Raw genomic sequence first — 24,837 nt, forward strand, 5'->3', positions numbered from 1 at the left:
TGCTCTTTAACTCCCTAGTGAGAAGAAAGGGTGTAAAAACAATTCTTATTTGCCTGATATAATTGTTATCTCAAGGACTTACTGCTGAATACACTCACTCTTTCTACTTCTTTTTGAACTCTGGCTAGCTGGTTCAACTCACCTATTCTGGTCCAAACTCCTCTCCAAGCTGACAGATTCAATCTGACTTCTCTCAGCTTCTCACTGAATTGCTCTGCTTGGCCTCAAACAAACTCTGGCAATCTGTTCTTATCTTCTGGTCCCTTCTCATTCTTTGGCTTGTTCTGCCATCACCTCTGTCTAGCTTGTTCTCTCTGCAACCTGTCTTTGTAAAAGTATCTATGTAAAACCTGCCTCTCCCAGCCTGGACTACAGAGTGAGTTCCAGGACAGCCAGGGCTATACAGAGAAACCCTGTCTCAAAAAAAAAAAAAAAAAAAAAAAAAAAAAAAAAAAAAAAACCTGCCTCTGAACTCTATAAACTGCACTGCCACCAACTGAACTGCCACAAACTCAACACACTGACTCAACTGAACTGACTGACTAGAACTCAGAAATCTATATGGTTCTCTTTTCTGAGTGCTGAGATTAAAAGCATGATTGGCCATACCTGAACCTAAGCTTTGCTTTACCTGAAACTTATTCTATACTATGCTGGCCTTGAACTCAGGGATCTGTTTGTCTCTGTCTACTGGGATTAAAGGTATGTCTGCATTCCAGCCAGATTACCCAGATCTAGATGGTCTTTGGATGAGATCTCTTGCCAGAGCCATCATGTTGCTGGATTAAAATTCCTCTACCAAGAGGTAAGTCACATACATGTAAGAAGGCACAAGAAAGTGTCAGTATTTGACTGAGGTCAGGCAAACATAGCAAAGAAGCTTCATAACAGGGCTTGGGAAGAATTCCATGGAGCATGAAGCTAAGTTCCTTTGACTAAATGGCATTACAGTAAGTACACTGAGAATTTATAGAAGGAGGTACCTGGAGAAAACTGTGTTCTAAGATATGCCTTAATTATGTTATTTAACCTTAAAATATAGCCATTCATTTCTCTTTTCTCCGTCTACCCTCTGGCCCCTATTACGTATCCATGCCTGCTTTATCTGAGATCTACTTTTAATGGATTAATTTTATTCTTTGACAATTTCATGTGCGCACTTACTGTGTTCTGATTACTCTCTCCCCCAGCCCTCTTATCTCCCTCTCATCCTCATTACACATACGTATCTCCACAAGCCCACCAATTTCTATCACTCCCTTTCCTAGATTCATGACTTAATTGGCCAGCTTCATTCCACCCCTGAAGGTCTTGTTATCACCAACAGTCTGGGATCTCCAACACAAATTAAGTTTCGTCTTCAAAGCTTTACGCAATGGTCTCTCAAGGCCAACTTTCAGGGACTCTAACTCTTCCACATATTTTATGGCCATACCTGCTCTCCACAACCCCTTCAAGTTTGCATCTTCCATGGCTTTAAAGTCAATAGCCTATAGACACTAGCTCTATGTTTGGCCATCAACAAGAGATATATCTTTTTTTCCTTGGTGCTCAGCTGTCTCAGTTTCTCTGTGCTGACCCAGAGGAAGCACTCTTATATTATCCCAGTTCATTCAGAGCACTAGGTGTCTCTTTAATGCCATTAACCTTTCAGGTAGATCTGAAAGGGGTTTTATTTTTTTTCAGGGTGAAGGTGGGTAAAATTTCCTCTGGGGTTCTTTCTGGTCTGTAGTTCAAATGATTATGGGTATGCACTCTAAGTGAGAAAACAGCAAATACAAAGAAAGAAATTATGAAAGAGTAAGTATGAGTCACACATAGTGTGAGAAAGATCATACAAAAGAGACCAGGCAACCAAAGCATGACAAGTGAGAAAATAATTGGCTAAGTAAAGCATTTGGGACTATCATTCGTCTAATTTTTATATGTATAAACAAAGTATATGTTGTTTTAGGAACATGTTTATAACTAGCTTCTTAAAACTGACTACAAGGCCACCTTATGGTCATTGAAAGATGTTCTCTGTGTGGGTAAAGGCAGAAGGGACTTGGGCCCATGAACACTGCCAGCTTTATCTGTGCTGTAATTCTGAAACATAATGTGACCATGGCCACATTTTTAAATTCCTTCCTATTATTATTCTCTATGGTTTTATGTGTGCTGTCTTTGTTCTGTTTTTACTTTTGCGACATTACCAAATGAAGAGAGAGGTGTGGCAAAGCCTTTAAGAACAAAGTGAAGAATCAAGGCTCTGGATTCCCCAGACAATAATCAAACCAAGGGAGTCAGGGAGGACTTAAAGCCAAGGCATGGAAGAAGTGGCTGGAAGGCGACTTCAAATCTGGGACAGAGAAGAGTCTTTAAGATTCCTTACTAGTTCTGTACTTCTCCCATAACCACCTCCAAGAGCCTCTCTGTGTGATTGTTCTCTGCAGCTCAGGCACAGCTTTGTTTATTTTCTGAGATTGCTGATTAACTGGTATGTTTCCTGTCAGCCTCTGTTTACAGTCATGTTATCGTGTCTGACAAGCACGGTGAGCCTACGCAGGTACACACTGAGAATCCGTGCATGCAAGATCAGAGGGGTTTGAACTTCTCAAGCTGAGGTGGTGTTCCCAGTTCTACTTGAACAACTGCTGTGAAAGGGTCAGAAAGTCTCTCACGACAATTCTTTTTTTATTATGTGCCTGCATTCACCAAAGATAACTTTATTCTAATCCAGAGTCAATGTATGACTGATACTTGCTGCAAAAAAAATTACTAAGATTCTAAATATTACTAATAGATGGCAGAAAAAAAGAGGCTTTTTATATAGTCTACACAGGAGAAGAAAATGGGGTTAAAGTTTATGATCAATAACCTGGAGCTCTAGGTTCTTGCAGAGCTATGTAAGAAAGTCTGAGAAATTTTGAAAGATAAATAAACAGAACACAAACACATAAAGAAATAGATCAAGATGTGTGTGTGTGTGTGTGTGTGTGTGTGTGTGTGATTTATTTTATTTTTTAGGGAAAGAATTGCAGCTCAGAGGACTGGACAATTTAAGGCATTTTCTGAGATATATAAATGAGATTATGAATACCCCCAGAGCTCCAAGGGAAACCACCATTTAAAGAGTACACATGGAGGGGCCCCTGGCTCCAGATTCATATGTAGCAGAGGATGGCCTTGTTGGACATCAAAGGGAGGAGAGAAGGTCCTGAGAAGGCTCAATGTCCCAGTATAGGGGAATGCCAAGATAGGAAAGCAGGAGTGGGTAAATTGGTGAACAGAGGGAGGAGGAATGGGTTAGGGGATTTGCAGGGGAGTGGTGTACCAGGAAAGGGGACAACATTTGAAATGTAAATAAAGAATATATCTTATTTTAAAAAAAGAAGAAAAGAAAAAATAGTCTCAGTAGAAAAAGGGCAGTCCGTGCCTGTAACTCAGCACTCAGTAAGTACTGAGAAAGAAGGATCTGGGGTCCACAGCTAGCCTGCTCTACAAGGTAAGACTATACTGGTAAGTATAGTAAAAAAGACGTGGTCTCAAAATAAATAAATAAGAGCTGAAGAGTTGACTTAGTAGGGAAAAAAGTGCTTTCCATACAAGCACAAAACCCAAAGTTTACACCCTCTGAACCTACGCAGAAGCCAAGTGGATATGTCTGTGTGTGTCTGTGACCCCAGCCTTCAGAGGGTAGGGACAGAGACCGGAGTAGTTGAACTGTCAAACTCCAGGGTCAGCAAGAGGTCATTCTTCGGTACATGAAGGGGAGTGTAATGGAGGAAAATACCCATGGACAACCTCCAGCTTCAATAGGCACATGCACTCACATTCTTATACATATTCACACACACACATACACACACACACACACACACACACACGCACGCACGCACACACACACGCACGCACGCGCGTGCTAAACAAATACACAAATAACACAAAACAGGAAAACAATATCATTAGTAATCTTGCAGATGAAATAAAAATTCAGCACAGTATGGCTTTTAGGTCTTCAAGCACAAGGGGATCTTGAATATAAACACCAGGCTACTTCAGAAAGTTTCTCTGAAGCTTAGAAGAAAGTGGGATTCTGTGATTAAAGAAGTACGTAGAATTTTTACTTATTTATGCATTATGAGTCGTGTCAATACCCAGTCAGCCTACTAGTCCCATCTTACTAGAAACAAAGTAAAAAGTGTCTGAGGGTCACAAAGCAGTGCAGATTATAAATTATCACTTCTAGGCCTGTTGCTTAGCGACCAAAAGAGCCTGTCTTCTTGCTGGCAGCATCATTTGCATCCGCTTACATATACTTGAGTGAATTCTCGAGCTGAAACAGAAGCCAAAAAATTTAGTACCTGGATACATTAAATGGAAGAGACATCACTGCATAAGTAAGATAGAAACCTATGGCCTGGAGAGGAGTCTGGGAACCCTGGAAAGCTAAGCAGTGGCAGTGCAGTATACCTGGACCGTGGTAGAAATTTGCTAATGGAACTAGACATGAGGAAACAACTGTCCACTCACCTGAAAGCAACTTCCAGACATAACTGACTCTTCAGTGGTTTTGTGCTAAAGAAGAAATGGGTTTGTTTCCTGCCTGACAGAAACTGACAGTTTAACTGCTTGTCTTCAAACCCTGGTACATATATAATATACGACCATGTGTGTCCATGAATGTGGCGTGGCACAGAGAGAATTAGCATTCCTGGGTGTATTTGTGTAGACACCACATTGGTTTTGTAATAGTAAGAGTGGAGTAGTATTACAGTAAGTGCCACAGTTTCTTGGGTTATTGAGTGAATACCAAGGGGGAAAGAAGGGAAAGCACAAGGGAATGAGAGCAGCTCCAGCAGAGGGGAGGGGGGTTCTAACCAAGGAAGAAGTGAAGATCAAAATGCATTGAGTCAAAGTTGAAATGTGTTTTGTATAAAGCGAGGAGTCAAGATGTCGAGAGCAGAGGGGGCCGCTGCTCTGTGGAGAGAAGCGGGAGACCATTTGAAAAGCTGGATGTAGAGGTGAGTAGAGACAGACACTGAGGGACACACTGTTCAGGTGTTAAGTTTCAACATGGGAGATGAGAAACAGCAGGGCATCTGGAGAGGGGCGAGGGTAAACAGTTTGAGCAAATTATGCTTGCTTGGGACTTGAGAAAAATGCAGGGAGAGGAATGTGTAAGTCTGTAATTAAGAAAAGGAGGGACAGAAGTGCCCCCCCAACACTTTCATAAGAAACCAAATAAATATAACTTTAAGTTTGCTTTGCATGTGAATATCAATGCACTTTTGAAAGAGCTTTTGCAAACCAATGAGTGTGTGTGAATAGGAGGACCAAGATTTTAGATCATGGCACCTTATCTTTCTGAGGTGCTATGCCAGGAATTTGATGGTCATTTCTTATAAGTAATGGTTAAAATAGAAACCAATGAAAGTATCTCCTTTAAAATCCTACTACAAATCATTGTAATCATTCTGGTAAAATCTCGGATACTGGTTAAATTCTCTTGCTCATGCTAATCCACAGAATAGCATTTGGCTTTTTTCTTAAAAACAGAATCTCTGTCCTGGGTGTCATGCTAACATTCTGGATATCTCAAGGTCATTGAGGATGGAGACTTCACACTAGTCTAGTTTACTTGCAAGCTTTTGACTCCTCCCAGTGCAGTGATGTCCCAGGTTTGGAGGGTGGCTGCAGGAATAGATGACTTTGGATTTTCTGCCTCTTCAGATATTAAGCTGGCTTCTTCCTTTGCCCTCATTCTGGCTTCCTCAAAAGGCCCGATTCCTTTCTGATTAGCATAATATGAAGTAAAGACCGATACGAAAAACTTTTCTTGTTTTTCATTTGTTCATAGTATACAATATTCAGAGAGAGAGAGAGAGAGAGAGAGAGAGAGAGAGAGAGAGAGAGAGAGAGAGAGAGGAGCACCTCTAAGTAAATGTTATTCTGCTAAGGAACAAAGTGTATGAAGTTCATATATGGGCTGTAATTTTGTCTTCACATTTATTTGTTCTCCCTGTGTCTCTCTCTGCCTCTGTCTTTCTGTCTCTGTCTCCTTCTGTCTCTGTCTCTTTCTGCCTCTGTCTCTCTCTGTATCTGTCTGTGCCTCCCTTTGTCTCTCTCTGTTAGTGTGTATGCACATATTCACATATGTGAGACCAGAAGAAAGCATGGGACAACCTTATCATTCTCTGTCTGTGCCTTTTGAGGGAAGGTCTCTCCCTAAACCTAGGAAGCCCGTGAGTCCTGTTGATTCTCTTTGTCCCACTCTCAGAGGTAGGGTCATCAGCAGGCACAAGGTGCATGGCTTGCTATTCCAGTGCTGAGATCTAAGCTCCGGTCCTCATGAGTGAGCACTCTTAACTCCTGAGTTATCTCTTCAGTCCATGACAATTTGGACTGATCGTAGACCATTCTCATGTTCTGCATCTTAGTTCATTTTATACTTGCAATTTGTCCCAATCTGTGACAGTGCAATGTAAATGCCTGTCATTTTGAAGGTGGTGTTGAACCATCATCATCATCAATCATATTCACCCACTCATTCATTCATTCATTCATTCATTCATTATGTAACAGGAACATTAAGATTTTATTTGATTGGACCTACATCCTGGGATTTCATTTTATTTTTTTGTCTACATGATCAGATGTAAAATTGATTTGAATGCCTCTTGGGTCACTTTGCAGAATCAGGTAACAAGAGCTACGCTGTCTCTGCTATTTGAAGCTGACTGTTTTAACTGGCTCCTATCATTGTCCTGGAATAATGAGTACGGGTTTGAAAATAAGATGCTTGCATTTGATTTTCAGTAAATCTTTGGAAGACCCCTGTTGTCATGCGTCCATGAATGGCAGATAGCAAACAAGTGTTATGGTGGCCTCTAGGGCGAATTCCTGCTGACTTTGTATTTCATAACCTCAGAGTGCACTCCATACTAATGCAGCTATTTTTATATATAACTTTATTTATTAGTCTGTGCTTATAATTGACTTGAAGGAAGCTGAAATTTTGGTGTCTATACATTAAAGATTTATATTCATCAATTGTCCCTTCCCCCCACTGCATTTAGCTGTGACTCTCCTGGCTGGCAACCCCCACCCTTCCCCAGGCGTTATCTCTGGCCTATTCAAGCTGCGGGCGTTCCTGGCCTACAGCCTCCACCCTTCCCCTGGCGTTATCTCCAGCCCTAGTTCCTTGAGAACAATACAGCCGATTTCACGTCAGCGCAGCTCCACCCGGAGACCAACAGAAAACTGCGGGACTGAAAGCAGACAACCCTCTGAGAAGAAGATCTAATGAACTCTCGGCCATTTGGGGGGCAGGGTGGTTTTTCCTAAGATTATAAATATTGGCTTAATGATAGTAAAGTCGGTCTCTATGGGCAACTGTCCTCTTGACTCATTTCTCTTTCGCCCCCTTCCCGTTAACCTCAGAATTCTCTTCCAGGTATTCTGGTTCGCGGCAACAATCAATGATGGTCATCTGAACTTCAAAGAAAAGAGACAAATATTCCAGAGCCACTCTGGGTGACTGCAGCATCTTAAGAGATGCATCAGGAGTGTATCATAAAACCATGTGAAGAACTCTTATAGACAATCAGTTAAGAACATTCTGGGCCAGAGGAAATGCAACAGCATAGCTACAACACATGTTACGGGGGTGACTCACACCACACCTGAGGCTACCCCACATTCTTTATTGTTGAGCCTTGCAGAGACACAGAAAAGCAGAAATTAAACTCACTGTTGGCATGCCAGTAAGGATCTCTTAAAACTAAAGCCTCCATTTTCCCAGCTAAGCCAACCGATACCAATTGATATTTAAACTTCTAAATATTAATTCTTGAAATTGAACTGAAAAATAAACTTGACATAGGCTCATAAAAGTAATTATAGAATGATGTACCTCAAAGATTTAGAAAGACATTGTGGCACTTGATGATAATTCGGGCACTTGGGAGATAGAGAAAAAGAAGCCCAAAATCATTCTTGTTACATAGAAAGTCTAAGCTAGCCTGGATAGCCTGTGCTATGTGAGACCCAGTCTTAAGAATAAAGGAGGTAATCTTGATTTGTTCTAAATGTAGTTTAGATTCCACTATGTGTTAAATGTTCAGACCTGTTAAATCTATACTGCCCAATCTACTTTGAAAATTGGGTACTTAGTGTCTGGAAGATTATTTAAATAGCATGTTTGCATCTATTAAATCTGCCCCCATAAACTATTAATATGGTTTGAATATGTCATTAAGGCATCTAGTTACCTAAAGCAAATATTTTAAGGTCTTTAGGGAGACAGTAAGTTTCTTTGGCAAGTTTCTCTCAATGGTGGCCTTACCACAAGTGGAGATCAACGATGCTAGGTGAGGCGAGACAGTACATGCATGCTGTTACCAAGGAAAAGTGGAGCAAATCAAACCAAGGCTCCATCTCCCTCTGTCTGTGGGGTCATATTTATCTTCCTCCTGAACATCATGTGCGCTTTCACATGTTTGCTATAGCAAAGCATCCTGCCAGCATGTCTGCTTCAGGAAAGCATTCTTTCACTGTATCTGCTTTAGCAAGCCATCCTTCCACCTGTGTGCCCCAGCAAAGCATCATTTGACATTAACTGACCTTACAAAGAAACTAGAAGTTTTCCACTTCATAAGATACTTTATTGAAAGTATAATTTTTAAGAAAAACGTGTTCAATGAGTTATAAAATGTTTGTTAAGTTATAGAATTTTGTATCGTCTATATAATTGGATAATGATTTTCTTCCAAAACAAGCTTTAGAAAAAAATTAAATTTTGTTCCTTTTTTTTCATAGTTCTCAGATAATGTTGTTTCTTCATGAATATACAATGGTTCCATCTATAAATGGCATTAATGAGTAATCTAGAGAATAGATACAAATCTATATAATGCTTTTTAAAGCTGTAAGAAAAGATTTCTATGTAATTAAATGACTATAATCAAAATGCTGCTCATTTGCAAATTGGTACAACCACTCTGGAAATCAGTCTGGCGGTTCCTCAGAAACTGGGCACATCACTTCCTAAAGATCCTGCTAGGAGAACTTTGGTCAACAGGCTGAGCGCATGAAAGAGGAAACACAAAAATCTCTTAAAGAATTACAGGAAAACACAAACATGCAAGTGAAGGAGCTAAGCAAAACCATCCAGGATCTAAAATCAGAAGTAGAAACAACTAAGAAAACTCAAAGGGAGACAACTTTGGAGATAGAAAGCCTTGGGAAGAAATCAGGGGACAGAGATGCAAATATCAACAACAGAATACAAGAGATAGAAGAAAGAATCTCAGATGCTGAAGATTCCTTAGAAACCATGGACTCAACAGTTAAAGAAAATGCAAAATGCAAAAAGCTTGTAACCCAAAATATCCAGGAAATCCAGGACACAATGAGAAGACCAAACGTAAGGATTATAGGCATAGATGAGAGTGAAGATTTACAACTTAAAGGGCCAGCAAACATCTTCAATAAAATTATGGAAGAAAATTTCCCTAACCTAAAGAGAGAGATGCCCATGAATATACAAGAAGCCTACAGAACTCCAAACAGACTGGACCAGAGCAGAAATACTTCCCGTCACATAATAATCAAAACACCAAATGTTCTAAACAAAGAAAGAATACTAAAGGCAGTAAGAGAAAAAGGCCAAGTAACATATAAAGGAAGACCTATCAGAATCACAGCAGACTTTTCACCTGAGACTATGAAGGCTAGAAGGTCCTGGGCAGATCTCATGCAGACTCTAAGAGAACACAAATGCCAACCAAAACTACTATATCCAGCAAAACTCTCAATCACCATAGATGGAGAAACTAAGATATTTCATGACAAAACCAAGTTTACCCAATATCTATCCACAAACCCGGCCCTAAAAAGGATAATAGGAGGACAACACCAATACAAGGAGGGAAACTTCACCCTGGAAAAAGCAAGATAGTAACCTTTCAGCAAACCCAAAAGAAGTTAAGCATTAAAATTTAAAAAATAACGTCAAAAATGATAGGAAGTAACAATCACTATTCCTTAATATCTCTTAACATCAATGGACTTAATGCCCCAATAAAAAGACACAGACTAACTGAATGGATACGTAAACAGGACCCTACATTTTGCTGCTTACAGGAAACACACCTCAGGGTCAAAGACAAACACTACCTTAGAGTAAAAGGCTGGAAGACAATTTTACAAGCAAATGGTCTCAGGAAACAAGCTGGAGTAGCCATTTTAATATCAGATAAAATTGACTTTCAACCCAAAGTCATCAAAAGAGACCCTGAGGGACACTTCTTGCTGGTCAAAGGAAAAATACAAAAAGAAGAACTGTCAATCCTGAACATCTATGCACCAAATGCAAGGGCACCCTCTTTCGTAAAAGAAACTTTATTAAAACTAAAAGCACACATTGCACCTAACACAATAATTGAGGGTGACTTCAACACTGCACTTTCCTCAATGGACCGATCAGGAAAACAGAAACTAAACAGGGACACAATGAAACTAATTGAAGCTTTGGACCAATTAGATTTAACAGATATATATAGAACATTCTATCCTAAAACAAAAGAATATAACTTTTTCTCAGCACCTCATGGTACCTTCTCCAAAATCGACCATATAATTGGTCACAAGACAGACCTCAACAAATATAAGAAGATCGAACTAATCCCATGCCTCCTATCTGATCACTATGGAGTAAAAGTGGTCTTCAATAGCAACAGAAACAACAGAAAGCCCACATACACGTGGAAACTGAACAATACTCTACTCAATGATACCTTGGTCAAGGAAGAAATAAAGAAAGAAATTAAAGACTTTTTAGAACACAATGAAAATGAAAACACAACATACCCAAACCTATGGGACACAATGAAAGCAGTGCTAAGAGGAAAACTCATAGCCCTGAGTGCCTCCAAAAAGAAAATGGAGAGAGCATACATTACCAGCTTAATGACACACCTGAAAGCCTTAGAACAAAAAGAAGCTATTTCGCCCAGGAGGAGTAGAAGGCAGGAAATCATCAAACTCAGGGCCGAAATCAATCAAGTAGAAACAAAGAGAACCATACAAAAAATCAACAATACCAGGAGCTGGTTCTTTGAGAAAATCAACAAGATAGATAAACCCTTAGCCAGAATGACCAAAGGGCACAGAGAAAGTATCCAAATTAACAAACTTAGAAATGAAAAGGGAGATATAACAACGGAAACTGAGGAAATCCAAAAAATCATCAGATCCTACTACAAGAGCCTATACTCAATACAACTGGAGAATCTGGAGGAAATGGACAATTTCCTTGACAGATACCAAATACCAAAATTAAATCAGGACCAACTAGACCATCTAAACAGTCCCATAATGCCTAAAGAAATAGAAGGAGTCATAGAAAGTCTTCCAACCAAAAAAAGCACAGGACCAGATGGCTTCAGTGCAGAATTCTACCAGACCTTCAAAGAAGAGTTAAGACCAATACTCTTCAAACTATTCCACAAAATAGAAACAGAAGGAACACTACCCAATTCCTTCTACGAAGCCACAATTACGCTGATACCAAAGCCACACAAAGATCCAACAAAGAAAGAGAACTTCAGACCAATTTCCCTTATGAACATCGATGCAAAAATACTCAATAAAATTCTTGCCAACCGAATCCAAGAACACATCAAAACGATCATCCACCATGATCAAGTAGGCTTTATCCCGGGAATGCAGGGTTGGTTCAATATACGGAAATCCATCAATACAATCCACTACATAAACAAACTCAAAGAACAAAACCACATGGTCATTTCATTGGATGCTGAAAAAGCATTTGACAAAATTCAGCATCCCTTCATGCTTAAAGTCTTGGAGAGAACAGGAATTCAAGGCCCATACCTAAACATAGTAAAAGCAATATACAGCAAACCGGTAGCCAGCATCAAACTAATTGGAGAGAAACTTGAAGCAATCCCACTGAAATCAGGGACCAGACAAGGCTGCCCCCTTTCTCCTTATCTTTTCAATATTGTACTTGAGGTACTAGCTCGGGCAATTCGACAACATAAGGAGATCAAAGGGATACAAATTGGAAAGGAAGAAGTCAAACTATCATTATTTGCAGACGACATGATCGTCTACCTAAGTGACCCAAAGAACTCCACTAGAGAGCTCCTACAGCTGATAAAAAACTTCAGCAAAGTGGCAGGTTATAAAATCAACTCAAGCAAATCAGTGGCCTTCCTATACTCAAAGGATAAGCAGGCTGAGAAAGAAATTAGGGAAATGACCCCCTTCACAATAGCCACAAACAGTATAAAGTATCTTGGGGTGACTCTTACCAAACATGTGAAAGATCTGTATGACAAGAACTTCAAGACTCTGAAGGAGGAAATGGAAGAAGACCTCAAAAAATGGGAAAACCTCCCATGCTCCTGGATCGGTAGAATCAATATAGTTAAAATGGCCATTTTGCCTAAAGCACTATACAGATTCAATGCAATACCCATCAAAATCCCAACTCAATTCTTCACAGAGTTAGAAAGAGCAATTATCAAATTCATCTGGAACAACAAAAAACCCAGGATAGCTAAAACTATTCTCAGCAACAAAAGAAAATCTGGGGGAATCAGTATCCCTGACCTCAAGCAATACTACAGAGCAATAGTGTTAAAAACTGCATGGTATTGGTACAGTGACAGGCAGGAGGATCAATGGAACAGGATTGAAGATCCAGAAATGAACCCACACACCTATGGCCACTTGATCCTCGACAAAGAGGCTGAAAACATCCAATGGAAAAAAGATAGCCTTTTCAACAAATGGTGCTGGTTCAACTGGAGGTCAGCATGCAGAAGAATGCAAATTGATCCATCCTTGTCTCCTTGTACTAAGCTCAAATCCAAATGGATCAAGGACCTCCACATAAAACCAGACACTCTGAAGCTAATAGAAAAGAAATTGGGGAAGACCCTTGAGGACATCGGTACAGGGAGAAAGTTTCTGAACAGAACACCAATAGCGTATGCTCTAAGAGCAAGAATTGACAAATGGGACCTCATAAAATTACAAAGTTTCTGTAAGGCAAAGGACACCATCAAGAGGACAAATCGGCAACCAACAAATTGGGAAAAGATCTTCACCAATCCTACATCAGATAGAGGGCTAATATCCAATATATATAAAGAACTCAAGAAGTTAGACTCCAGAAAACCAAACAACCCTATTAAAAAATGGGGTACAGAGTTAAACAAAGAATTCTCACCTGAAGAACTTCGGATGGCGGAGAAACATCTTAAAAAATGCTCAACTTCATTAGTCATTAGGGAAATGCAAATCAAAACAACCCTAAGATTTCATCTTACACCAGTCAGAATGGCTAAGATTAAAAATTCAGGAGACAGCAGGTGTTGGAGAGGGTGTGGAGAAAGAGGAACACTCCTCCACTGCTGGTGGGGTTGCAAATTGGTACAACCACTCTGGAAATCAGTCTGGCGGTTCCTCCGAAAACTGGGTACCTTACTTCCAGAAGATCCTGCTATACCACTCCTGGGCATATACCCAGAAGACTCCCCACCATGTAATAAGGATACATGTTCTACTATGTTCATAGCAGCCCTATTTGTAATTGCCAGATGCTGGAAAGAACCCAGGTATCCCTCAACAGAAGAGTGGATGCAAAAAATGTGGTATATCTACACAATGGAGTACTATTCAGCCATTAGAAACAATGAATTTATGAAATTCTTAGGCAAATGGATGGAGCTAGAGAATATCATACTAAGTGAGATAACCCAGACTCAAAAGGTGAATCATGGTATGCACTCACTAATAAGTGGATATTAACCTAGAAAACTGGAATACCCAAAACATAATCCACACATCAAATGAGGTACAAGAAGAAAGGAGGAGTGGCCCCTGGTTCTGGAAAGACTCAGTGAAACAGTATTCAGCAAAACCAGAATGGGGAAGTGGGAAGGGGTGGGTGGGAGGACAGGGGAAGAGAAGGGGGTTTGCGGGACTTTCGGGGAGTGGGGGGGCTAGAAAAGGGGAAATCATTTGAAATGTAAATAAATTATATCGAATAACAAAAAAGTAAACAAACAAAAAAAAAAGATCCTGCTATACCACTCCTGGGTATATACCCAGAGGATTCCCCATCATGTAATAAGGATATATGCTCCACTATGTTCATAGCAGCCCTATTTATAATAGCCAGAAGCTGGAAAGAACCCAGGTATCCCTCAGAGGAAGAATGGATGCAAAAAATGTGGTATATATACACAATGGAGTACTATTCAGCCTTTAGAAACAATGAATTCATGAAATTCTTAGGCAAATAGATGGAGCTGGAGAACATCATACTAAGTGAGGTAACCAAGTCTCAAAAGATCAATCATGGTATGGACTCACTAATAAGTGGATATTAGCCTGGAAAACTGGAATACCCAAAGCATAATCCACACATCAAATGAGATACAAGAAGAACAGAGGAGTGGCCCCTGGTTCTGGAAAGACTCAGTGTAGCAGTATAGGGCAAAACCAGAACAGGGAAGTGGGAAGGGGTGGGTGGGAGAACAGGGGGAGGGAAGGGGGCTTATGGGACTTTCGGGGAGTGGGGGGGACCAGAAAAGGGGAAATCATTTGAAATGTAAATAAAAAATATATCGAATAAAATAAAAATACATTTAAAAAAATTATTCCCATGAAGAAAGAAGAAGAGAGCCCTAATCCTGGAAAGGCTTGATCCAGCATTGTAGGGGAGTACCAGGACACAGAAAAGGGAGGGGGAAAGATAGGAAAATGGATGGAGAGAAGAGGATTTATGGGATATATGGGGGTGGGAACTGGGAAAGGGGGAAAGCTTTTAGAATGTAAACAAAAAATATAGAAAATAAAAAGAAATTATATACCCAAAAAAATGCTGCTCATAAGGATTTTTTTCTTTTCATAAAATTTTTATCAATTATTTGACAATTTCACATCATGAATTCTGATCATGCTCACTCTTCCACTCCTTGCAGATCTACCCCCCTTTTATAACCTCCCACCAAAAAAAAAAGTCTAATTTTTATTGCACTTATAATCACCAGAGCATGGTCAATTACTTGTGGCCAATCCCTTAAACAAAACTGCATTGATCTACAACAGCATTCGTGCCAGAAGCCCTCATTTGTGGAAAGCTACATTTCAGCATCTTTACCATAATTTTTTTTTTCAAGACAGGATTTCCCCTGTGTAGCCTTGGCTATCTTGGAACTTACTCTGCAGACAAGGCTGGCCTCAAACTCAAAGATCTGCCTGCCTCTGCCTCCCAAGTGCTGGGATTGAAGGCGTGCACTGGCTCCTTATCACAATTTGTAAGAGTTCTCTTCTGTGGCTTGCTGTCTAGGCTGTTACTTGGAGGTGTAGGGGATATCACATAAGCCTTCTCTGTCCCTCTCCCTCAACTGTGACTCAGCAGACATCTATTCCATTAAAAAAGCAGAGTACTTAAATTTTTTCAAATATTAATCTACTTTAAAATTTTTAAAAAGACTAACTTTAAAAGATAAAAATGTAATGTTTTATTTTTTATTTATACTGTTAATAGAAAATATTAATCTGATTGAAATCATGTAATGAGCACATTATAGCACTGCTTAAATGGCCCAACCACATGTGAGATACACATTTTTTATCAATACTATTTTCAAAAACTTTTAAAAGTTTTAGAATGTCAATTTTCTAAAGGGTTTTCTAAAGTCACTATTTAATACACCAATGTAAAGTCAAGCCCGATTCTCAATGTCTGAACAAGGCATTCATAAAAATATTCTGCTTTTAGTAACATTTTCAGACAGAATTGGCATAGAAGTGGCTAGAAAGATGACTCTAAAGTTAATGACATGCTTGTTGAACAAGTGAAGGGCTGGGCTTGAGGCCCAGAACCCGTGTAAGTGCACGGAATTATATCTGAAAGTTCAGCTTCAGAAGGCAAAAGACAACCCCCTACACACACACACACACACACACACACACACACACACACACATGGCAAGCTGGCCAGTGGGACTGGAACTAGCCCTGTCTGTGAGCTCTGGGTTTGATGGAAAGACCTTGCCTCTATGAACATGGTAAAACATGATTTCTAACAAAGCTCAGGCCTCTACACTTATGTACACACACACACACACACACACACACAGAGAGAGGGGGGGGGGAGAAAAATAAACTCCTAGGAATTAGCATAGAAGATAAGATTTTATGTTAAATTTAGATAAATTTTTTTGGCTTCTCCTAGTTTCCTTAAGGATTTTGATTCCTTAGAAAACTGATGGAGAGGGTGTGGAGAAAGAGGAACACTCCTCCACTGCTGGTGGGGTTGCAAATTGGTACAACCACTCTGGAAAGCAATCTGGCGGTTCCTCCGGAAACTGGGCACCTCACTTCCAGAAGATCCTGCTATACCACTCCTGGGCATATACCCAGAGGATTCCCCACCATGTAATAAGGATACATGCTCTGCTATGTTCATAGCAGCCCTATTTATAATTGCCAGATGCTGGAAAGAACCCAGGTATCCCTCAACAGAAGAGTGGATACAAAAAAATGTGGTATATCTACACAATAGAGTACTATTCAGCCATTAGAAACAATGAATTCATGAAATTCTTAGGCAAATGGATGGAGCTAGAGAACATCATACTAAGTGAGGTAACCCAGACTCAAAAGGTGAATCATGGTATGCACTCACTAATAAGTGGATATTAACCTAGAAAACTGGAATACCCAAAACATAATCCACACATCAAATGAGGTACAAGAAGAAAGGAGGAGTGGCCCCTGGTTCTGGAAAGACTCAGTGAAGCAGTATTCGACAAAACCAGAACAGGGAAGTGGGAAGGGGTGGGTGGGAGGACAGGGGAAGAGAAGGGGGCTTATGGGACTTTCGGGGAGTGGGGGGCCAGAAAAGGGGAAATCATTTGAAATGTAAATAAATTATATCGAATAAAAAAAATTAAAAAAAAAAAGAAAACTGAATCTTTTATTTATTTTATTGTAGTTAGTTGGGTAGTTATCTAGCTAGCTAGTTTTTCAAGACAGGGTTTCCCTGTGTAGCCCTAACTGTCCTGGAACTCACTCTATAGACCAGGCTGGCCTTGAAGTCCTAAAGATCTGCCTGCCTCTGCCTCCCAAGTGTTGGGATTAAAGGCCAGCACCACCAGCGCCCAACAGGAAATTGAATCTTAACTAAGAAAAATTCACTTAAGTATTTGTTTGGGTTAAAACCTTTAATGACTGCCTTATAAATAACTGTGGCTTTAAGATGACTTTGGTATTTGTGAATCTGTGACTATTTAGAACGTTATCTGAAACTCATGCACACACTTGAAAAGTTAAAGACCTGTACATTTAAAATAGAAAAAAAGTGTTCAATGCGTAATCTCTCACATGTACCATTGCATCTGGATTTTAAATTGATAAATTGGCAAAATAATTGACAACTTTGCTGTTTTTCAAGAGGAAAAGCCTATTGTCTGGATAGACCTGCCTTTTAAAATTCGGTTCTATGTCTATTTGCCTCAGCTACATGAGTATTTTGCTACTACACCTATGAGCGGTGGTTGTGCATCAGAGAAGGAGTCTATTTGTGGCCACTCCACTCACAGTTCACGAAACATGAAAGAGGTAAAAGCAATTACGTTTGCCAGTGCCTATTTTTCAAACTAGTTTTCCTTGATGTGCTGGCTCTTGTTATGTGTGATCTGTGGTCCTCTTGAAAACGTGGTCACTGTTGCCTTTTGACCTTGTGTACAAGTTTCAAATGTTGATATACTTTACAATTTTAAAATGGCTAACTGAAAAGATAAAATTTAATGTTGTGGTTTTGTTTTGTTTTGCTTTGTGGGGGTCGGGGTGTTTGGTGTTTTTTGTTGTTTTTCTTCTTATTATTTGGTTTTTGGTTTTGTGTTGTTAGCAAAGCATCTAAGCGGTATTGCTTGAGGTGTCTGTCCCATGGGACAGACACTCAAGGAGGAAGTTCAAGAAGCAGTGCAGACAGGCACAGTCGGGAGTTGTTCCTTCTGTCTTGTGGTAGCTCCGGCTTGCTCATGAAGGGTTTTATTGGCACTAATTCCTTGACATCTGCCACCTCTTCTGCCGCCCTCCCTGAGCGCACAGACATTCTTGGTATGAGATCAGAAAACGGGAATAGATGTCCCCACTTCAAGGAACAGTTGGAATCAAACCAGACAGTTAATCAGCAGTGGCTTCAGAAAATAGTGTTGCAAGGCAAGAAAAGACATTGTCAGGATAAAACGTACTCACAATGGCCACCCAGTAGAGGCTGACCAGGAGGCTCCTGAGTTCAGAAGCAGCCTGGATTGCACAAAGTCAGTTGGGACAGGCCTTCTGCAAGTAACCAAAGCAAAGAGGTTATCAGAAGATATTTCTTCTGCATTAGCTCACACTGAGTATCTTGCAATGTTGAGTCCTAATTGTATTTTGTTTATGACCTTTGTCTTAAGCACAGGCATATTTGAGGAAATTTCACAACTCTTATGCATCATCCAGCACAGTCCAAGACTGAGAATAAAGAGAGGTGTGGGATGTGAGTGTGTGGGTATGCATGCTTGCATGCACTCTCATGTGTGTTTATGTGTGTGTGCACGCACACGTATTCCAGCATTTACTTCAATTATATTTCTTCTATAAAACTATAAAACTGCTACAGACAAGGAGAGAATCTAGGGATTATTTGTCCCCTCAGTTTCGTTAAACCATAAATAAGCCAATGCCCTCTATGAATTTGTTTTCTAGCTTTGAGAGGAAGCATGATTGTGAATCTAAGTGTGACTCCAATAATAATGTTTGCTTTCTAAAGAACTAATGATAAGAAGACTTCAGCTCTAACCCTGCTCCTCCTATATTCTGACTCTTGTCTTCCTGTTAGTATATGTAAACAGAACAAGCTATCATCTTTTACAGTCTTGGGAAGACTTTTACACTTTTCACAAGAAATCTCACCATCCCTAGAGACAATGATCCTGTGGTCATTTCCTACTCTACTTCATGGCAGTACTAATGGCCCCAAACCAACTGTTGTACATCCATGTTTTTAAGTGTCATTCACATCTCTTGATCTCTCAACTGTGGTGTTTTGGTGTCCCTTGGAATTTTCTCACTGAAAAAGCTTTTCCTCACCAAAGTTCAGCTTCCTAACATATTGATGCATGATCCACCATCAGCATCCTTCAAATTTATTTTACAAAATCCCTAGCTGCTGCTTTTCCAGGAAGATTCCTTCTATGATAAATTATTCACCACTCAGCCTCTTCCTCTATTTCGTGACCCGTGATTGGGGCTGCTCTTCAGAATCACAGGACGAGTTAATAGCATAACAAAGTCTAGGCTCCACCCAACCCCAGATGAATCACCAAAGCTGCAATATCGTTAGGTTTTAAATGCTCTCCAGGTGATTTGTTAGGATTTAAGTTCTTGAACATTCATGTGTGTAGGAGCCACCTGAGGATCTTGCTAAAATATACTTTTTGATATATCACTAATGTGTGTTCTCAAGACGCCACATCTCTAACAAGCACCCAGGAACACACTAGCTCTGGGCCAATGGCTTTGAGTTGGCTCTTCAGTGAATCACCAGAGGAAATTTACAAATCCCTACTGCATGCGGCCCAGCACCAGACTTGTTTTAAGTTCCTTAGTTGCTTCCACATCTCTGTTTTAGACCATAAATATAGGAAAGCCAGAAACCATCTCCAACATATATCTTTCATAAAAAAACTTATGTACCTCACTTAGGATGATATTATCCAGTTCCAACCATTTGCCTAAGAATTTCATGAATTCATTGTTTTTAATTGCTGAGTAGTATTCCATTGTGTATATATACCACATTTTCTGTATCCATTCCTCCATTGAGGGACATCTGGGTTCTTTCCAGCTTCTGGCCATTGTAACCCAATCACAAAAGAACACACATGGAATGCAATCACTGATAAGTGGATATTAGCCCAGAAGCTCTGAATACCCAAGACACAATTAACATATCAAATGATTCCCAAGAAGAAGGAAGGAGAGGGCCCAGGTGCTAGAAAGGCTTGATGCAGCATTGTAGGGGAATACCAGGACAGAGAAGAGGGAGGGGTTTGATTGGGGAATGGGCAGAGGGAAGAGGACTTAAGGGACTTATGGGGAGGGGGGAACCGGGAAAGGAGAAATCATTTGGAATGTAAACAAAGAATATAGAAAATAAATAAATAAATAAATAAATAAATAAAGCTTATGTAATTGGTTCCTACTTTAAATGACATTTTCCATGCTAGTTATAGAATATGCATATCTAAAACAACTGCTTAGTAAATAAGTGTTAATTGGTGGATAATACTTATGTTTCCATACAGTAAGATAATTTCTTTAAGTATTAACTCTGGTACACCTTCTAGATGAGCTTTTTTTTTTTAACCTAGGAGCTGCCTTAATATCTTAATAAAAATATCAAGAGATTGTTTCTTAATTAGTACAATGGCATGATTTCCTTACAAAAGGAATATATAAACAGAGCTCAATAAAAATTTTCAAGAGGAGTTCCATGTCTGCATCAAAGATAGTCACTGAATAACACTAAGAATGTTTGGAAAGGCCTTAAGAAATTATTACCCAATTTTACCAAAACTTACAATTTATACATACATACATACAAACATACACACATTAAATGAAGCTTTGCAACTTGGGCTGTCAATGCTCCCCTCAACTCCAGTGTCAGGCATGAGAAACATCCTTTCTAGTTATTGGTGGCACAAGAGCGTCCTTCTAAGAGACTCAAAAAAGTGGGGGGGGGAGGGCTATTGCAATTGCTCTTGATTATATACCAGAGATAAAAAGGACACTTAGGACAAAGGACTCAGAATATGTGAGCTGGATTTGACCTAAGCTTCCTTCCTTATGACTAGTTTCTGAAGTATCAGAAAGTACTATGCAGGCCAGGCGTGGTGGCGCACGCCTGATCCCAGCACTTGGGAGACAGAGGCAGGTGGATTTCTGAGTTCGAGGCCAGCCTGGTCTACAGAGTGAGTTCCATGACAACCAGGACCACACAGAGAAACCCTGTCATGGAAAACAAAAAACAAAAAGAAAGTACAATGTAAACTGCCAAAGGAGGGTGGGGTGTTGGATGGGGAGAGAATCAATGATCTTAGTCAGATGTGGTGTTTATGAATTAAAACAATAACCAGCATGGCAAGATGTCCCTGAAGGTACAATCCTGGCACCCACAGTTGGCAGTAACCAACAGCTATACTATCTTCTAAATCTTTTCACAAAGATAAGCAGTGTGAACTTTGAAGCGAAATGTTTAATTCATTTTCCCTGTCTTCAAAATTATACAAAATTATACAAAATTAATCCTCCTTCTCCAATACTACTGCTGCTGCTGCTGCTGCTGCTGCTACTACTACTACTACTACTACTACTACTACTACTACTACTACACACACACACATACAGACCCCTCTACATTTATACAGGAAAAAAATAAAAGAAGAATATTTTAAATGAGTATAACTCTCAAGCAATACTTCATAAAATTAGCATCCTTCATTTGCATGTCATATCCCAGCCAATCAAATTGCAATTAGAGTTGGCAAGTAAGATTTTTTGAAATGTCAATACTTTTTAGTTTGATTTTCTTTCTATTTATAAATCAGAAAGACATCAAGATAACAGAACAGTGTACTGGATGTCGTAGGGAGCTGTAAGGGAAGTAGCTATGCTTTCCGAATTTAAAATACAGACCATCCCCACTCAGACAGGATAAAGGTAAACATGTAGGTATACAAAAACACACAATGCAACACAGGCAGCTTCATCTCTACCAAGAGTCAGACATGAACACTGCTCTGTTACAAAAAGATCAAGCCCAGAGGCAATCTGTCTGTGAAAGGCACATAAAAATTGGGACTTTGTGCAGAGCTTTTAAGCCACAAAGAAGAGAGACCTTGGTGTGTCTGGACAGGGGGCAGGGACAAACAGTAGAACAAAGAAAACAATAATGTAAACCGCATCGTGGTCAGTAGCAACAGAATTCTGTTGATAAACATGGTAAGATAGGATTTAAAAACATTATTAAATGGTAAAATATACAATGAATTTGAGTCTTAAAAACACCTTAAGATTCAAAGGTACTACTTGATTCTCCTCTCTGGCAATGGTTTTCCTGTGTTATATCCAAAAGACATAGTTCAAGTGTATCCTGTTGCCTTGAATAGTGGTCTGATCTGCTAGTCCCTTGCTATTGTGCCTCCTCACTGCTGAAACTGGAGACCTATGAATAGTTTTCACTTCAGGGTCCTTTAAAGTCTGTTCCTAAAGTGCATTGTGTGTTTTTAGCATATATTCAACAGGAAGGACAGAGAAGTAGATAAAAAATTGTACTTGATACCCTAACAGTTTGCGTTTCATTCACCTATAATGAGATGGATGAACTTCACAATGAATAATAGCGACACCAGCCTCTGATCATCAGGTGTCCATTCTTGTGTAACCAGATGACAAGGATCTGCAGGCCAAAAAGGCAGTAATCTCACTACCTGAGAACAATGTGGAATTCACCAGGTATCCTTTAAGATCGCAGGAGAATGAGCACTGTGACATAAGAGACTGGGGCTCTTCAGCACAGTCTAGCACTACTTTTGATTCAGTAGTTCTTTCTCTTTTCATAATAAAATCAACTACCAAAAGCAACTGAAAATAAGAATTGTAAGATGCAAAATTACGCTGCTATGTGTTTGAAGTTATTTTCAGTTTGAAAGAGAAGGTAAGGATTACTCTTTGCAGAGAACTTCCTACGTTGAAAACCTTCACAAAACAAAGCTTCTCCAGTAGCAAAAGCATACAATTTCAGCTTTTGAAACTCTGATGGAAAGAGCTATGGATAGAGCAGATGGCTTCTCAGTCCATCCTGTTTGAGTCCTTGCACTTGGGTCAAGTCTCTTTTCAAGGTGTGGCAGATCACTAAATGTTGCATGTAGTCTCACACTGAATGCTAGCCATGCATTGTAAGAAAATACTTGATTGAGCCCACCATTGAGTTGTGACTATATAACAATGGACTTGAAATCCAAGAAAATACACTTACATCTAAGGATAAAGTAAATACAAGAATCTGTTGACCTGACAGGACTGCCGGTAGAAATGTGTCAGAGAATATTTAAAGAACTGGATACTAGAAAATACGGAGCTCTGTGGGCTGCTAACAGGATACTTGCACTCTCTTATAGGCCTTTCTCTACAGCCCCAGAAAATATTGACAAAACAGGATGCTAAGAGAACTTTCCCAGAAATTCTTCTCTTGGAAGAGGACCACATCTCCTGGAAAGCTGCAAAACTCCACCTGATTCCTTCTTCCCTTATATCAAAGACCTTAAACAGAAACCCCATGTTCCTTGGAGCACTACTGGGTATTAATTTTTCTGTAAGCAGTGGAAATGGAGGAATAACTTCTTTACCAACAGAAGAGGGGAAAAGAACATTAGCTGGCACAAGTCTCCAGCTGAATGAGAGGCTGGTAACCCCATGATAGTTCACTCTGATGTTACAGAAAATAATGCTTACCTGCATCTGAAGCTTTACCAGAACAACAAAGTGTAACCAAAGAATTTCCATTTCTTTAAAAAACACAGAAGTATTATGAGAGTATTTTGAATTAATCCTGGATGTGGGAAATGGGGTTGCTTCAGATTATGATTTGCTTCATGGGCAAGCAGAGGTGGAGTTTTGCTAGCTGCAGATAGTTTCTTAGATTATGTACCATTTGGAATTCTGGGAATCTTTCAGAGGGTTTATAGTGGTTAGGGCCCTGAGAGGAGAGCTTAGTCATTGTTGGTCATTTGGAAGAGTTGGTTGCTGTTTATTAAATAGTCATGTGCAAAGAAAAAACAAGAAGAGGAAATTAGACAGCCTGAGAGTGCAGATGAAATTTTTCCAAGGAACATGATGCCCTAATCAGCATGAAGTAGTCTAATGATAAAGTTGCTCCCTTTGCCCTCTATCCTTTTTTCTCTCATATCTAGTATTAGGAGGTTGAAAGGGTGAAAAAGGAGGTAGAAAAAAGTGAAGAAAGAAAAACCTACACATTAGCCAAACACCAACTACAACAAAGGATATCCCAGCAACAGCACCAAAACACACACACACACACACATACACACACACACATCATCATCATCATCATCATCATCATCATCATTGTTGGTTTCTGTGCAAAAGATCCTGTTTGCTCACTGCGCGCTCACTGTACAGGCCGCAGGGAGATGTGGGCCGCATTGAGATACACCAGGCCAAACAGTTCCACGTGGGACTTTATTTAAGATGGGGAAGGGGTAGTGGGCAGGAAGGAAGGAGAGGAAGAGAGAAGAAAAAGAGAACAGGGAAGAAGCGCTGCCCGGTTATATACCGGTGGTGATGTAATTACAGGTAAAGGTAGGCTATGGAATTCTGGGTAAACAGCAGCTGTTGCCTTGGCAACAGACCTATACATTGTCTTAACTGTCGCTTGTATGGTGTCACAAGCCTTGCAGGCCTCAGTACCTACATTCCTGCATTTCTTCCATTAAAAAGAAAAGGAAAAGAAAAAGGGAGGGGACCCGATGATGAAAAGGAGTGAGGACGCATGTCTCTTAAACTACTTCCTGCTGTCTAGGGGCATTGTCAATTTCAGGGTGTAGCTGACTTTTATCATCGGGGTCCACCTGGTACATGTTGGCATCAGGTACATCTGGGGACAGGGGCTCTTCCGTGGGCAGTGACTGGTAATTCTGTAACAGAAGCTGATTAATAGTTTGGTTAGAAATTTTT

The sequence above is a fragment of the Apodemus sylvaticus genome, chromosome 15 (genome assembly GCF_947179515.1).
Source record: "Apodemus sylvaticus chromosome 15, mApoSyl1.1, whole genome shotgun sequence".
NCBI classification, from domain to species: domain Eukaryota; kingdom Metazoa; phylum Chordata; class Mammalia; order Rodentia; family Muridae; genus Apodemus; species Apodemus sylvaticus.